We start from the raw sequence: 15,284 nt of genomic DNA, 5'->3' as shown, positions 1-15,284 counted from the left end.
AAAGATGGTCCATCAAAGGTCATATTACCAAAGCTGAGAAATGCCACTGACTGCTCAAGAAAACAGGAATTAAGCAACATAGAATACTTGACAGAAACCTTGACCTCCTCAGGAAAGACTTGATTTACCTGTTACACCACAGGCTATGTTCATCAACCACACTAATTTGCACATAGGCAACTTCACTGGAACTTGAGAGCATACAATTACTGAAGCCATGTTTGCAAAGTCCCAGGAGGAATGAACTACACGTTCATATCCCTAGGTCATAATTCTGAAGCTAGAGAAAGAAAAAAAATATGGTTGTTATTCTAATGGTATGACTTGATCCTTTTTATGGGAGATAAGGAATATAATAAACCTGTTTCTCTGCTGTATTTTACGTCCTCTTAGCCAAATACGGAAAGGCAACAATGCAGTAACAATTAGTGGTTCAAAACACAGATTACATTGGTTAAAAACATAATAATAAAATAGCAGCTAGGGTTCTTAAAATCCAAGATAGATACCTCTCTATTCCCAATAGCATTGTGGCACAGTATGACTGAGATATCTAGTCTGCTGCTAGACAAAAGGATATTAAAACTGAACTTTGAAAAAAGGCCTTAAAAATAGCAGTTCAGAAAAGCTCTTTTCTACCTACACACTAAAGAATGCAGGTGTCATTGAACTGAAATCAGCTCAAAGGCTTTAGCTTTGCTGGTTCATTCCCACATCACTAACAAAACTGATGACCCCAGAAAAGACAGCTTCCACAGAAAACCAAGTCATAAAAATGTCCAGGGCCCACAGATGAAAGCATTTGGTGTTGTACTGCGTAAGACAGATACTACAAGCAAAACAAACCTCAGTTTAAAACTTTGTACTGCTAATGTTTCCATACCAAGTTTCAAAGAGAAACAAAACAACCCCAGAGGGCACAGCACACCTCACTGAGTGAAAGAATCTACTTTCCATTACTTCACATCTAGTGAATTGCAAATACCCCATGCTATGTCTAGACTAGTAACATTTTTCCATAACTGAAGTGACTTATTTCTAAAAAGTTGTAGCCAAAGTCCTCATCTTTACTGAGAATCTGTACAGGGTTTATTTCAAAATTCATAGCTATCCAGGAGTGGGAGGGAGCAACACATCAGAAAGCAGACATTTGACAAAACCTACTTTATGTTCTGACTATGCTAGTGGAAGAAAGAAATCAAAGTGACCCATGCACTCTGCACATTAATTTTGCTTTCCAAGATAATTCTGACACCTGTGTGATGCACAAACCCAGCCCCAACTCGTAATTTAGAGAAACCACAGGCTTCCTGAAGTTGTGATGCTGAAGTGATGGAACATTTTTTGCTGTTTAGATTGTTTTTGAGAAAGGCAAAACAGTTTCTGTAGCTAAAAGTATAAAATAAATTCATAGGAAATTATTAAGTTTCCTTTCTAGAAAGCCTTCCTGACAGGAAGATGAATGAGACCAGCAAAGTGTTAGAAGACACCATACTCTGAAGATTTAAAACTATTTTCAGAACACTAGCAGACAGAACAGGAAATACTACCTTCCCAAGAGAAAGATGGTCTAGAAAAATGTTATCAATATACCTGTAATTATCATATGTAGATTACAGAAAACAAGATTAAGCTATATATTTTATGGCTACAGCAATAATATGTAAGATGATTTTTCAAGTGATTTGTACAACATGTCAAATTACTCATTATAATAAGCATAAGAAGTCCAAGAATAATGTTCTCAAGCATACAGAGTAACATTGAAGAAGATATGTGTGCTTTCAGCACTAATCACAATAAAATGCAAATACACATGTATTCTAAATATTATGTTCCATGATAGAAGAGCCACAAACTTTTTTTTTTTTTAATTTCCACACTCTGAGTTGATTCTGTGGCTTCTAAATATAGTTCAAACACAAGAATCAGCAGTAAAACACCATTAAGACTACCCTGATTATTTGACCAATAAACAAAGAAACCAAACAACAAGCTTCCCAAGAGGATTGTTGCCAAGTTTGCAATGAGAAAAGAACTTCCACTCTGCAGATGGAATTGCTGTCTTGCTCACATGCACATGATACTTCTCTTTATGTTTCTCTTTCAAACTAAAAGCCCCAGAAAAGGACAGAATATTCCATAAAATCAGAACTGTTATCTATAGAATGGTTATTGCATAGTTGTTAACATAATATTTAATCTATAAGCATATTTATTTCTCCTTCCAAAACTTCATTCACAATATAAAGTTCTCTTTTTCCTAGAAAAAATCAGTTTATGACTCTATCTAAATTTAAGTCGCTAACACAGTAAAACCCTTCTATACCTCTCAATATGTTCATTATAGTACATGGACTATAATAATTGACTAGATAACTTGAATCTGTCATTTATCTTCTGTACACAGTTACTGAAACTACTCATTTTAGAGATAATTACCACCCCAAGCTGCTTATCCACCAAGTCAACATTATTTCCTACACTGAAAAAATAGCATGTTAGTGACATGATGAACTAATGAACAAAGAGAATGAGCAAAAGCATCTTGTTACAGAGCTTCAGGACAATTGTTTCAGTGCACTGTAGGATGGCAGAAGCCCATCACAAATTACTCCTCAAACCTAGTCAATTTAATGAGCTACTAAAATCTGAAAGGTTATTTTCCCACCTCTCCCTGTGTACTCTATCACCTCATATTAGGTAGGCCTTGTGGCAAAATGTTATATTTAGTGGATTGATACTTTTAAACATAAATGTATTTTTGTCGGTTTTCTTTCCTTCCTTAAAAGAATTAAAACAAAGATAGAAACAACAGAATTCTGTGAACCAGTATTGTTTGCATCAGACATTTCCAATTTAGCTTGGAGAAAGCTCCAGAAACTGGTGAACCTCCTTTGTCCTAAATTATGTTCAAATCTGACAAACAGAAAGCCCCTTGCAAAATTATTTTTATGATTTGCAATTGTCAGACTTGGGAAAAAAATGGCAAAATGAACACTTCCTTACAAAATCCTATCCTACTTCTCCAGCTCCCCATTCCCAAGGCACAAAACCCCAGGTATCTGTGTCATAGGAAACTGCACAGGAAACACTGCTTTCCCTCTTCTCCCTTTCTATTCCAACTCAGAGCAGACAAGCAGAAAGTGAAGATTCATGTTGTATTAATTCCTATAACAAAGTCAAGAACCTCAACAAAATAACACATCTGTGAGCACAGTTCCACGAAAAAACAACCTCGCCTCCTGCAGTGACACTCTTATTTAAAAGTATTGGTACAGATTTGCATGTTGGGTGGACTTTGGCAGATTATAGCTTTCTATATGTAGGTTAAATTTTTTGCTTCTATTACATATGGTATTAAACAAGAAAATCCAAAATTGAGTGTTGGCATTTTTATGATGTTTACTGCATAAAAAGTCAGATCAAAGAAAAATCTACATGTTATTTATATTTCCATTTCTATTTAGTTACATTGCATTTTATACAGGTGGCAGATGTTTTTCCCTTGAAGCTTCTCCAGCTTTCCTAGGAATAAAATTATTTATGTCATGTATACAGTGTTAAGTTTTCCATTACACAGAGTGCAAATTAATTCGGTATCTCTGATCTCCGAACATAAGGCTACTCTACTATGAAAATATTTTACACTCTTACACCACCTAGTCTTCTGCAACTGAAAACTGAATATCATTACAGCATCTCCCATTCCTGTGAATGCCTTTCCCTGGATAATGAAACATATGAATGCATTGGCCAAAAACGCAACACATATAGTCTATACAACACCTGTCTCAGACATATTGCCAGCATGCAAAAAAAAAAAAAATAAACTGATAAACAATCAGAGGAACAATTAAAAAAAAAATCCATGTAATCTGACACTGATAATAATTCTGTCTATTTTTTTTTTCAGTCTTGTCTTTGAACCTTTGAGAAACCATGAACAGAAACACAGGTGCCTTTCTAGTCTAGGAAGGAATGCAGATAAACTAGCAACTGTCACACCCTGGAGAGTAAAAGATGTCAAATAACCGAACAAATTGCAAGGGAAAATAACTCATCTTATAAAAGGCATGCTCAGAAACACAGAACTGCACAAATGTGCGGTTCTGTTCTAAAAGGTGAAGCAAGTATCAGATTCAAGTGAAAATAAAATCTAATTACTATTTAAACTTTTTTAACACTTGGAATCACCACTACTGAAAGCCTAGTAAATCAGAGAGATGGATGTTAGCCCTGGCAGGAATGCTTCTTGGCATAGATAACCAAAAGCCAAACCACAGCCTCTCCCATCTAATTTTGTAACACTTATGGAGGCTTCTACTGGCGTGGGAAAGCACAGGTTCCACCCATCACCAAGTTGTTCATTCCTGCCTGCACAGTTCTGAAAGTGGGGAGTGTCTGTGTATGCCTGGGAGAACCCTGTGGCTTCTCACCTCCTCTTCTGTCCTACCATGTAAGGCTGTCAGAGCTGCAGAAGCTACAGTATCCCACAGTCAGGTCTGACACACTAGTCCTCAGAGAGCTTCCAAGTTGAAGACAGAAGGAGTTCAAAGAGACACAAGAAAGTCCGTCTGTATGCACAGACCTTGAACAGCTGTCAGCTGCAACCACAACACATTTGGAAGTGAAACCTCCAACTTTATTCCTGAGGACATGGTTCTTGACACTGAATTTAAAAATTTATGATTGTTTTTCCAACCTCTGAATTGTAGAAAGCATATGTCAAACCAATTTTTTGTCTTGATGCATCAGGTATGAAACTATTGTAGAATATGCAAAGCTGTTACATCATTTACCAGCTATCCCTCTGCTAAAACAAAACTCACAGTATTTCTACTATCACCACTTATGCTGCCATCTCCTTTCTGTTTTATCTTCACCTCGCCCCACAGATAACATTATTCTTGCACAGAATGCCCAAGCCACTGCAATAATAAAGCCCTTCCCTGCTATGTCAGAACTGTCAGGCAGTTCAGACATTCCTGCTGATCTCAAGCAGACTTTTACTCTGAAATATATTACCCTCAGTCCTGAGAGCCACAGAATGTCTCAGGAAGCCCTCCAGTGACTTTATGAAGCATTTGCATACAACCAAGTGTCTGTGCTGAAAAAACTAACTGAAAATAAATGGTGTTACTAGTAAGTCAGCACAAAACCAAATATACATGACTAATGATAAATTAATGAAGGATAGAAGAAAACCCTGCCCTTGTGAGACCACACCTGGAATACTGCACCCAGGTCGACAATCCTCAGCACAAGAAAGACATGGACCTGTTAGGGCAGGTCCAGAGGAGGGCCACAGAGACAACCTGAAGGCTGGAGCACCTCTCCTACAAAGACAGGCTTAGAGAGCTGGGGTTGTTCAGCATGGAGAAGGCTCCAGGGAGACCTCACTAAAGCTTTCCAGTACTTTAAGGGAGCTTACAAAAAGGAGGGAGAGCAATTTTTTTTACATGGACAGATAGGGATAGGACAAGGGGAAATGTTTTTGAACTACAAGAGGAGGGGTTTAGATTAGGCAGTAGGAAGTTTTTTACTCAGAGGGTAGTGAGACAGGTTGCCCAGACAAGCTGTGGATGCCCAATCCCTGAAGTATTCAAGGCCAAGTTAGATGTGGCCCTGAGTAACCTTGTCTAGTGAAAGATGTCCCTGCCCATGGTAGCAGGACTGAAACTGGAAAATCTTTCATGTTCCTTCCAACCCAAGCCATTCTATGATCCTATGAAAGCCTCTCTTCAGGAGTGCCAGTACCAAAGGCACATACAGCTGCAATTATGGATACCACAATAATCAGTCTAATTAGAAAGAATCAGTCCTCAAAGTTGCCAACACTTTAAAATGAAAACCACTGGATTCCATTTGTACATATGGGGTTGTGCCAATGCCCCTCCATCCTCTAACTCAGTAGGACTGGGAGACAAATCCGTGGTTTTCTCTAAATAGGGAAAAAACTGAGTTTTCTCTGTGACAATGTATTCTACCCAACCATCACTAAGATCAACATAGAAAATACAACACTGTGCTGTGAAGGATGACTACTAGAATAGTCCATCTATCCCCAAAAGCAGTCAACAGCCTCTGTGCCCCTGCAAGGGCAACATCTGTTGCTATTACAATACACTGCTAACATCCCTCGGAACACTACAAAGAAGTTTAAATATCAGTTTAACACACTATGGTAAGAAAAGAGATTCCCCCTTGTACCCCTAGCAACCATTTAAACAGATTCTGTCATGACAGACTATATGTATCTGAAATACTGCTTTAATGTTGCTCTAGAAAGAGATGCAAACATTAAAAAATTCAACCTGAGAATGCTAGTAAGAATTTCTCAAAATAAAAGACCACATGGAAGCAAACGCAAACCAAATCAGTTTACAAGTGGAATGTCTGAGTTTTGCTGCCTCAGACACCAGAATCATCCCTGCTCACTCACAGTCAGTGCATCTTACCAACATTTATTGAGAAACCTTCAAAGCTTCAAAGTCTCCAGAAGAACTGAACAACTTTCTCTAGACTTAGACAATGCTATACTTTCTGGGGAAAGTATACTTTCCCCAGAAAGTTGCTTTCTGGGGAAAAGCATCAAAACTGGACTTGATAGAATAATTACTTCAAATGTGCTCACCTTCCACTTACTTGCTCTGAATGACACGCAGGGCACACAGCAATCATCATCACAAGCTGCAATGGCAACTCAGCTTGCATACAAGTGCTCAAGCCATGAGACTTTACTTTCTCCTCCAGTTCTGTTCCCTTTCACATGGGCCTGAGGCAAATCACTCAGGTCCGTTTCTCCTTTAATACAAGAGCCACACATTTCTGGAGAGTTCTGATTATTAGTAAAGCAGCAAGTCAACATAATTCAGTTGGCTGTCTGGCCATTTACCTGTCCCAAAACCCCTCAGAATCCACCACACTCTTAGACTTACAGACTACACACTTACACTTACAGACCCTCATAAACTCCTATTTGGCAAAACACTTCTAAATCCAGGGCCTACAAGTAATGACTTCTCATCTTACCTTCATTTCTATATTTTGGCACTGTGCAGAAGAGATAAGACACAATCAAGGCCCCCTAAATGAAAAAAAATAGATACATGAAGCATTTCAGAACACCAGTGGGAGAATTTCATGCAATGTATGGCTATTATTAGATTGCTATTTTGCTTAGCAGATCAGAGGGTATAATCAGCAGATGATGCAGCCATGATTTGCGAAGCACAGCCTTATTAAAGACTAATGAGATAAATGAGTTAAAATTTACATTTTGCTGCACTGATAAGGTTCATTGGCACACTTAACTCCAACACCATGGTTTGAATATTAAACCCACTTATTAATGTCTAGTAAAGCTAATTATAATGCTGAGTGGCATTAAACTATAATACCCAAGCAGGATGTTAGAATCACATCCTTTAGTATTACTGTACTCTGAAGTTAAGTGTTCTGCACCTGGAAATAAACACCTGTTGAGGTCATGCTGTGAGAAAGCACGAGCCTTCTGTGCCTTCTTCCTCATCCTTCTGAGAACCCAAAGCCACGTTCTTCTAAAAATGCAACATCAATATAAACATTGCTCATTTACTATGATTTCAACAGTGTCTGTCTGTCTTCTTGCAGTAACATCAAGCATTAAGTGACAAATACTTTTGTATCTACAATATATTAAATTACACTTGACATACACTCTTTAATCCTTAACACAAAAAGAAAGCACTTGCTCAAAAACAGAAACTGAGATACTAACAAAATTAACAGCAAAACCCTGGAAACCATACCTGTTGGTTTTTTCTCACTTATTTCACTATCTTCTGTCAAAACTACAAATATAACTATAAAAACACCTCCATTTACTGGAAAAGGTACTGGAAATACACTTTAGCCTATGTATTTTTATGCCACATCTATGCAATCACTTAAATGGACAAAAAATATTTTTAAGGATAACGTAAGAGGACTAAGGCTATAATATTCTTTTCCATTTTAATCTCCGCAATGTATTTGTCCTGTGACAGCAATGGAAAGAAAATGAGATAGGATAATTAAGTGCCAGCTACCCGTGGACCAACAGTACCCAGTGTGACGACTCACATGTGCCAGTCCAAAAACAATTTATAGTCCGCACAAGCTTGAAATACACAGTTCCTCTGGGATCCCCCCATCCCAACACAACAGTGGTGCCAGCTCTCCTTCCTGTAGGAGAGTCATACACAGGACTGCATAATAACCATCATTACCTTTTCAAAGTATAGTATACAGAATGACAACAAAAAGCATAAAAACACTATAGATAAAATATCCACTTTTTATTTGTAAGGTAATTCTCAAAAGCAGACATTCATTACACGTGTAAAAAAGGCACTGCAGAACAATTAGATTTTTTTCTTCTGTGGGGAAAAGTGAAAAAGCACTTGCACTGTGACAGTAAAAGAAACTAGCTGAGCAAATCATGTGTGAAACATTAAATACAACTGCTTTTTTGAACACACTTCTGTTCCTTTCAATTTATCACCCAGTTTAAACATTTAGGTTGTAACACAATCCATTCCACTTTCTTCAGCCCAGCTTTAAAATACAGGCATGCCATGTTTCAGCAATAGGAGCAACGAAGTGCTGTGGAGGTCAAAAAGAAAAGATTTGGTACACTGCAGATCAGTATAAAAAAAGATTTGGCTTTCTGTGGAGCATTCCACTGCATCCCTACTGGCAGGAAACTGTGAGTACTGCCCAGCATCCCGAAGCCTGTGCTGCAGCTGAGCAAAAACAAACAAATAAACCAGCAATCGACTTCAGTAGTAGATTCTAAATGCCACACACTCATCAAACCAGCCACAAGCTCACCAGGCCAGCTGAGCCTCTCCACCAGAGTCCTTTAGTATGAGTTTTACCAAGGGAACACACACCCTGTCCTTCAGTCCCTCCATCCCTCTCTACCATGCTCTTCACATGGATCCTGTGGCACACATCAGGTCCTGAAGCCAAACCTAGAAAAGAATGTTTGTTGAGGGCTCAAAGTATCCCTCACAGAAATGTGTACTGAAAATTGATACTTGTGACTTTGAAAAGGCTGAACCATCAAGTCTCTTTCCCTAAGGGAAAACCCTGCCAGCCTGATTCCACAGGAACAACTCTCTTTTGAACAGGCTCTTCCCACAGAGTAGAAAGTGTCTCTGCAGTCTTTTTCCTGCAATACATTGCGCTGGATGTGGCTTTTCCCATGCCATTTTATGAGTATGGTTTGTTTACTAAAAGCATAATCAGAGAAGCTCCTCCAATTACTATTTCAACTACACTAATATTTGGTATGCATTCTGCATCTAAATGTTTCAATACTTCTCTGCATCTACTATCAACAGATACACCTAAAGCATACTATATTTTTAAAGAAGAGACAGCCAACAGCACAGTATTCCCACAGGCAGGCTTGTCAGGAAAAGGCATGTGGTAAATAATTAATTTTCCTAGGTTAACTTGAGTTCCAGACTAGCATTTGTGAACATCAGTGCCATGGAAAGGCAACTAACAACTCTAGTTTGTATTCTTGTCCAGCACAGAGCTTTGCCTTACGTGCAAACACTGACAGTGAAAGTTTTATCATCTCAGAGATAGAAAAAGTAAAGAACACTTATACAAGTCCAGCAAAATCTCTTCTGTGAAATTCAAAGAAATCAGAAGTCTTTGCTTGGCTACTATTGTTTTTTTAGTTCTTTCCTTCCTTGACATATAATGGGCCAAACACAGATAGATGCTGAGCCCCGATGTCAGACTGCAGTGCACAGAAACCTCCAGTATAATCCACCCTACAAATAATTAAAGGCATAGTTCGCTGCTTACTATGCTTTCTTTTTTCTGCATTACAAATGTTTGGTGAGGACAATTCTAAACACAGGGAAAGGGCAGCACATACCTGACAAATCTTTTAAAAATTGATCTTAAGCTTAGTAGTTTAACACATCGAGGTTTCAAAAAGTTCATAAAATGTTACAAATACTACCAGTGTACATTCAGTATTCATGGCTTGAAGTGACTGAGCTTTTACATAGTCTAACAACTGTGATCTAATTATTTTTCCACTTCTGTTTGTTGCCTCAAAGGTGCTAGCAGATCATAACAAAAAATAGTTCATACAATCAAGAATAAGTCAGCAATAAAGAGAAGATTTTGCAGAAGGTAATTCATTTTCCCTGGAAATGGTTCCAAAAATGGACTAAAAAATATAAAAAAACTATTTAAGAAACAAACTTCATTAACATACTGCTTCTACATTAGTTTTCAGACAAACTGGGTGTTTCTTAAGCAATTCCAGACCTGCTGGTACCCACAGAGAGAATGAAAAACACTCATAAATTAGCTTCCTCTTTAAGTCAGGGAACTCAGTATAATACCCCTGAAATTTTTCTTCCAAATTTGATTTTATTTCTTGTGCTCCTAAACTGCTTTGACTGTGTGATCAGGAGCAAAGCTGACGGACCTCAAGATCTTATTTCCTATCACTTCAGTCAGCTGAACTTTTGGAGGATCAGAATACAGTTATATATTCCTTTATAACAGAGCTGCAATACAACCATGATAAAGAAATGGGAGAAATATTCTGCTCTGCTCATTACAATCAATAGATTATTCAGTTCGGTCACAAAGCAGAAGGAATTATGAAAAAGAAAGTAATCTTTAAACTATTAATATTGCCAGAACTACTTTGCTTTTAGATATGCAGACTCCCACCTCCCAGACACAGCTAATAATGTCAGAAGCTCTGAGATTCATACGGTCAGAATGACTAATATTTACATTAAGCAAATGTATTGCCATAGTAACATAGACACCACAGAGCTATCTACCTGCCACAGCTCTCTAAATTATTTAGCATGCCAGTACTACAGTGACACTGTGTAAATGATCACATTCATTAAGAGCAGAGTATGTGCTGAAAAACTGAATGTTAGACAGCCATATTTATTGCTAGAAAAAAAACAATAGCACCAATATTCAGGAAAAAAAAAAAAAAAAGCAGAGCGGTATAGAGGAAGGCTCCAGCCTGAAGCAGAACAACACACCTTGAAAATCTTCATCTAAAAAACACATTCACATCTGCATCCCTGTGCAAAGCAGCACAAACAATAATCTCACAGGACATAAGGTGACCAGAACAAACTGGGATTTGAGTTACACCCCAAACCATATTTTTGGGATAGTCATTAAACTTGTTTAATTTGCATTTTGTATCGCCAAAATATTATTCTACATTGTGGAGTTGCAAGAACTAATGCACAGAAAATAGAAATAACTATGACACATCTTCAGAGCATGGTTGTTCTTCAACAGTCGACAGATTTGTGATGAGGAGAAAGGTGCAATACTTTGGATGATGGTGTGCCACTCCTTCAAGCAGTAGATGATGTCAAGGATCTTTGTGTAAGCCACTATTCTCATCCTGAGTTAAAACTTTTGGAATACTCAAGCACTTCCTGCACTGAAGATATTTTCTCCTCCTCACATGCAATAGCAGAATCAATGACAGTGAAAACAAATGACAGCTCAGGTCAACTCTTGCAACCAGATGGATTTCTTCCTAATTTTTATCAGCTATTGTCCCTTATTTTGTTGGACACAAATAATGCTTTTTTCACTTTTCTCTTTGAATTCAAAATAATAAAGAAACCACCTAAGAAGCATAACACAAAGATCCAGGCACAAAATTAACCCAGCCCAGCTCTAACCAATTCCTGTTCTCTCTGATTTTTTTAGTTCTTCATAGGCTCAATTTACAGTATGTCAATGCAAGAGAAAGCTTTAAGTAATTTCTTCTACTACATTTTTATGAAAGTAAGCCTGGCATACACCCATATCTTATTATTCATTTGCACTGAAATGCCTCTAAGTCCTACCTAAAGACATTTTCATGGTACTAGCAATAATCAAATCAAATCTCAAACCCATAGATTACTGTAACAGAGACTCATGTAGAATTTGATCTTCAGAGACAGAATTCTCAAAATAATGAAGTGTTTGGAACATACTCCTCCTCTTCAGATAGAATACTGCTTAAATAATAAGAGTCTGCTTTCCTTAAGCAAGTTACTTTCATTAAGAATTCTTCAAGAAATTACTTGATCCTCCACAGAATGTCCAGGACATACAAAGAATGGGACCTTGCTTTGAAAGCTGTTTTAGAAAGCAGCCTCATGGAACCCAACAGGCAGACCAGTGAGGGTACCTCAAATATAGGTGCTGGAGAGCACAGGTGTGATGAAGAATACCAAAAGGTTTACTGCTTTACAGAGGTCAGGTCATCCACCAAAGGTATTTAGGCTGTGAACCTCTGTTTGGAGTCCTCACTCAGTATCCCACTTGAGATTGTGAATTTACCAGAACATCTGCTGGTTTTAGAGAAATGTCTGTGAAAGATGAATACTGCTTCTTAGGACTGTCAAAACATAAAGGATCATATGAAAAGCAACTGACTAGTGGACTAATTAGCAGTAAGGAATAGAATTATGCAAAGCCTCCAGATTCCAGGCAGAGCTATCAATTACATTAACATGTTACAAATCACCTTGCTGATGAAGTGCAAGCTGGAAATAGGAAGTCACCTTCAAGTATTCAGCACCTTAAAGCACATTTATAATGGAGCCAGGGGGGATATCTGCTTAGTTGTTGGAACAATTTAAAATGTGCACTAATACTTGAAATGATTCTATGACAATTGAGCATTCAGCTAAAGTGGCTGAGATAAGCCTTGACAATTCTAGATAAGAAACGCTAAGCAATTAATAGAGGTATCCAAACGCTAACCTTTAAATCCACTTAGGCTGAATTTTCTCTCACAACTTGTATCTTTCAAGCTTATAACTGAGAGCACTAGGAAAGTCAGTCCTGCTACATAAACCACAATTAATCCTGAACACAAACCCTGTGTTTTGTTTTCAAGCCAACACTGAGTAGATGAACCCAAAAAGCAATGAACAGAGAAATAGTGGCTGAATTTCATTAGGTTTGGCTCAGCATCACTACAACTGAATCCAAACTGTTTTCTACAGAACAGTTCAAGTAGCAGAAACACAAAGCACTCAGCTCCACAGGAATCTTTCATTTATCAGATGTGGTACCATTCACAAACCAAGTCTATATTTCTGCATGTTGCTAGATAATGTCCCCTCACCAACAAGGCAGTTCGAAAAGCAGAAAAGGTCTTGGCTCTAAGTCCTGCTCAACAATAACAAAAACATCTCTACTATCATCCAGCACAAATCCAAAACACAACCTCATACTTGTCACTTATACCTGAGCCCAAACCAGCACAGTATGGAAATCCTAGATCTGCAGAGCACTTCATCAAAGAACCGAGTAACTTCATACAAATCAGAGTTTAGTGCTGATACTAAGGTTTTGTTTGTTTTTGAGGTGTTGCACTATCTGGGTAAATACAACTTGCAAAAACATCCCATGTGTTCAAATGACCCTTCAAAATCCACAGGAAACAACCAGAGCAAACACACTCTAACTTTAGCTGGGGTCTGAGACCTGTTTTTACTAGAAACCCAAAAATCCTACTTCCACATTCTCCGGTCCTTCTCAGCCAGGATGGGAATGGAAACCTTTGTCAGGCTTAGCTCAGTCAGTGGCCTCCCTCACCCTGGCAACTGCTTTTATACACAGCAGGGATACTGAAGAGGTAGAGCAAAGCTTAGTATTAGTCCCTCAAGCTCAGGACTCTGTACAGAATACAGTCTTTTCCCACTTTGCATACCACAACAATTCAAACAACTCCCTAGTGCAATGAACTATGTCCTTTTCCCCTTCCCTCCAGCCTCCACAATGAAGAAGTATCATTGCTGTGTCCTCTGACAGAAACTTCCCATCCAGACTCAGCAAACAGAATTAATGCAGAAAACAAAACCAACCTTTTTTTTTCCCCCCAGGCAAAAAGTGATAGGAAAAAGTAAAGAAAAACAAAAACAGAAACCAGAATATAGACTTACATGACTTATAGTGATTAAAACACTGATCAGCCTCTTCTGTACTGTATAGCAGTGTTAAAACCCCCACCACCATCCTTGCACACACAGAGCAATACACACCCAAGCCAATGCATCTTGCTGTTAGGAGTTGAGCTGCTGCATACTTAATAGGGAGGCAGATTTATTGAACAGGTATTTCAAAATCCACATTCAAACTCTCTAAGTGCCATTCCCAAAAAGAATATCAAGTCCTGCATATCTACAACTTGAACATAAAAAACTGCAATTTGAGATGCAGACATCTTTCTACTAAAAAAAAAAAAACCAATTACATATGCACCAAATAAACCTTACACCATAAATGTCCTTCATTCTTTGTGTGCCAAAACATCAAAAAAGAAATCCAACAGATCTCCCACAGAATAAAAAGCAAATAAACTAACAATACCCCCAGACATGGGACCAGCTTACTATACATTATTAAAATGCCAAGCACATTAGGTTGTTAATTTTTCACTTGAAGTAACTGCATAACTTGGTTGGGGAATTATTCAGCTCTAAAAACCTCTGTAGCCATTTCATTTCACCTTTCATTTTCTATCATCCACAAGTCAAAATCATGTATGCAGTTTAATGAAAAGTGCATAAGTCCTTGAGTACCAGATACAGACAGAGTGAGCTCTGAGAGATTCTCACCAAATATGCAAGAAACCAAAATAAAAATTGAAATATACAAAGATACTAGTATAAGCATAGTAAATCAGTGGTATTTTTATCAAAATGAAAAACTAATTTCTTCTTTCTATAAACCCAAGATACACTTTCAATCTTTTTGTCATCTATCCATGCTATGCATCATGAAGATAAATGGTGATAAGTGAATGGAAATAGAATGGTGATAGATTAAAAGTAGTGACACTTAGGAGTACAAGCAGCTTAAAGAGTACTTTGAATATACATTTAAGTGTATGAGCAAGAAAATAATTACCTATATTCCACAGACAAACATAGCACAGCCACAGGGACAGATTCCTTTTCAGTGAACACCCTTGTGCTAATAACTGTGCAGGAGTCAGGGTCTGGAAAAGATGCAGAGTCAACTTGTGGCAACTAAAATATTTAACCATTACAGACGTGCATTTACCTGACAAACCTAAGTGGGAATCCCACTTGCAGGGATCAGTTGTTCCAGCCACTCCCCTATAGATAATTTGAAGACAATTATTCTGAGCATCATAAGCATCACGAGATGCTTACTGCTTTTGTATGCTAGTACAGCAAATTTTATTAAGAGACTTAACTAAGATGATA

At 37.9% G+C, this 15,284-nt stretch overlaps 1 protein-coding gene across 1 annotated transcript in view; it reads right to left on the bottom strand.

Moving 5' to 3' along the window:
• FHIP1A (FHF complex subunit HOOK interacting protein 1A) overlaps positions 1–15,284 on the bottom strand; it is an 82,772-nt gene that overhangs the window by 44,138 nt on the left and 23,350 nt on the right. The window contains exon 4 of the mRNA XM_058837248.1: positions 7,036–7,090. The gene's annotated coding sequence lies outside the window, so the exon portion shown is untranslated. The remainder of the gene's footprint in view (positions 1–7,035; positions 7,091–15,284) is intronic.

Source organism: Poecile atricapillus, chromosome 4 (assembly GCF_030490865.1).
Source record: "Poecile atricapillus isolate bPoeAtr1 chromosome 4, bPoeAtr1.hap1, whole genome shotgun sequence".
In the NCBI taxonomy this organism is placed as follows: Eukaryota; Metazoa; Chordata; class Aves; order Passeriformes; family Paridae; genus Poecile; species Poecile atricapillus.
The sequence above is the reverse complement of the archived record's forward strand: the minus strand, read 5'-3'. Positions and strand labels throughout refer to the sequence as shown.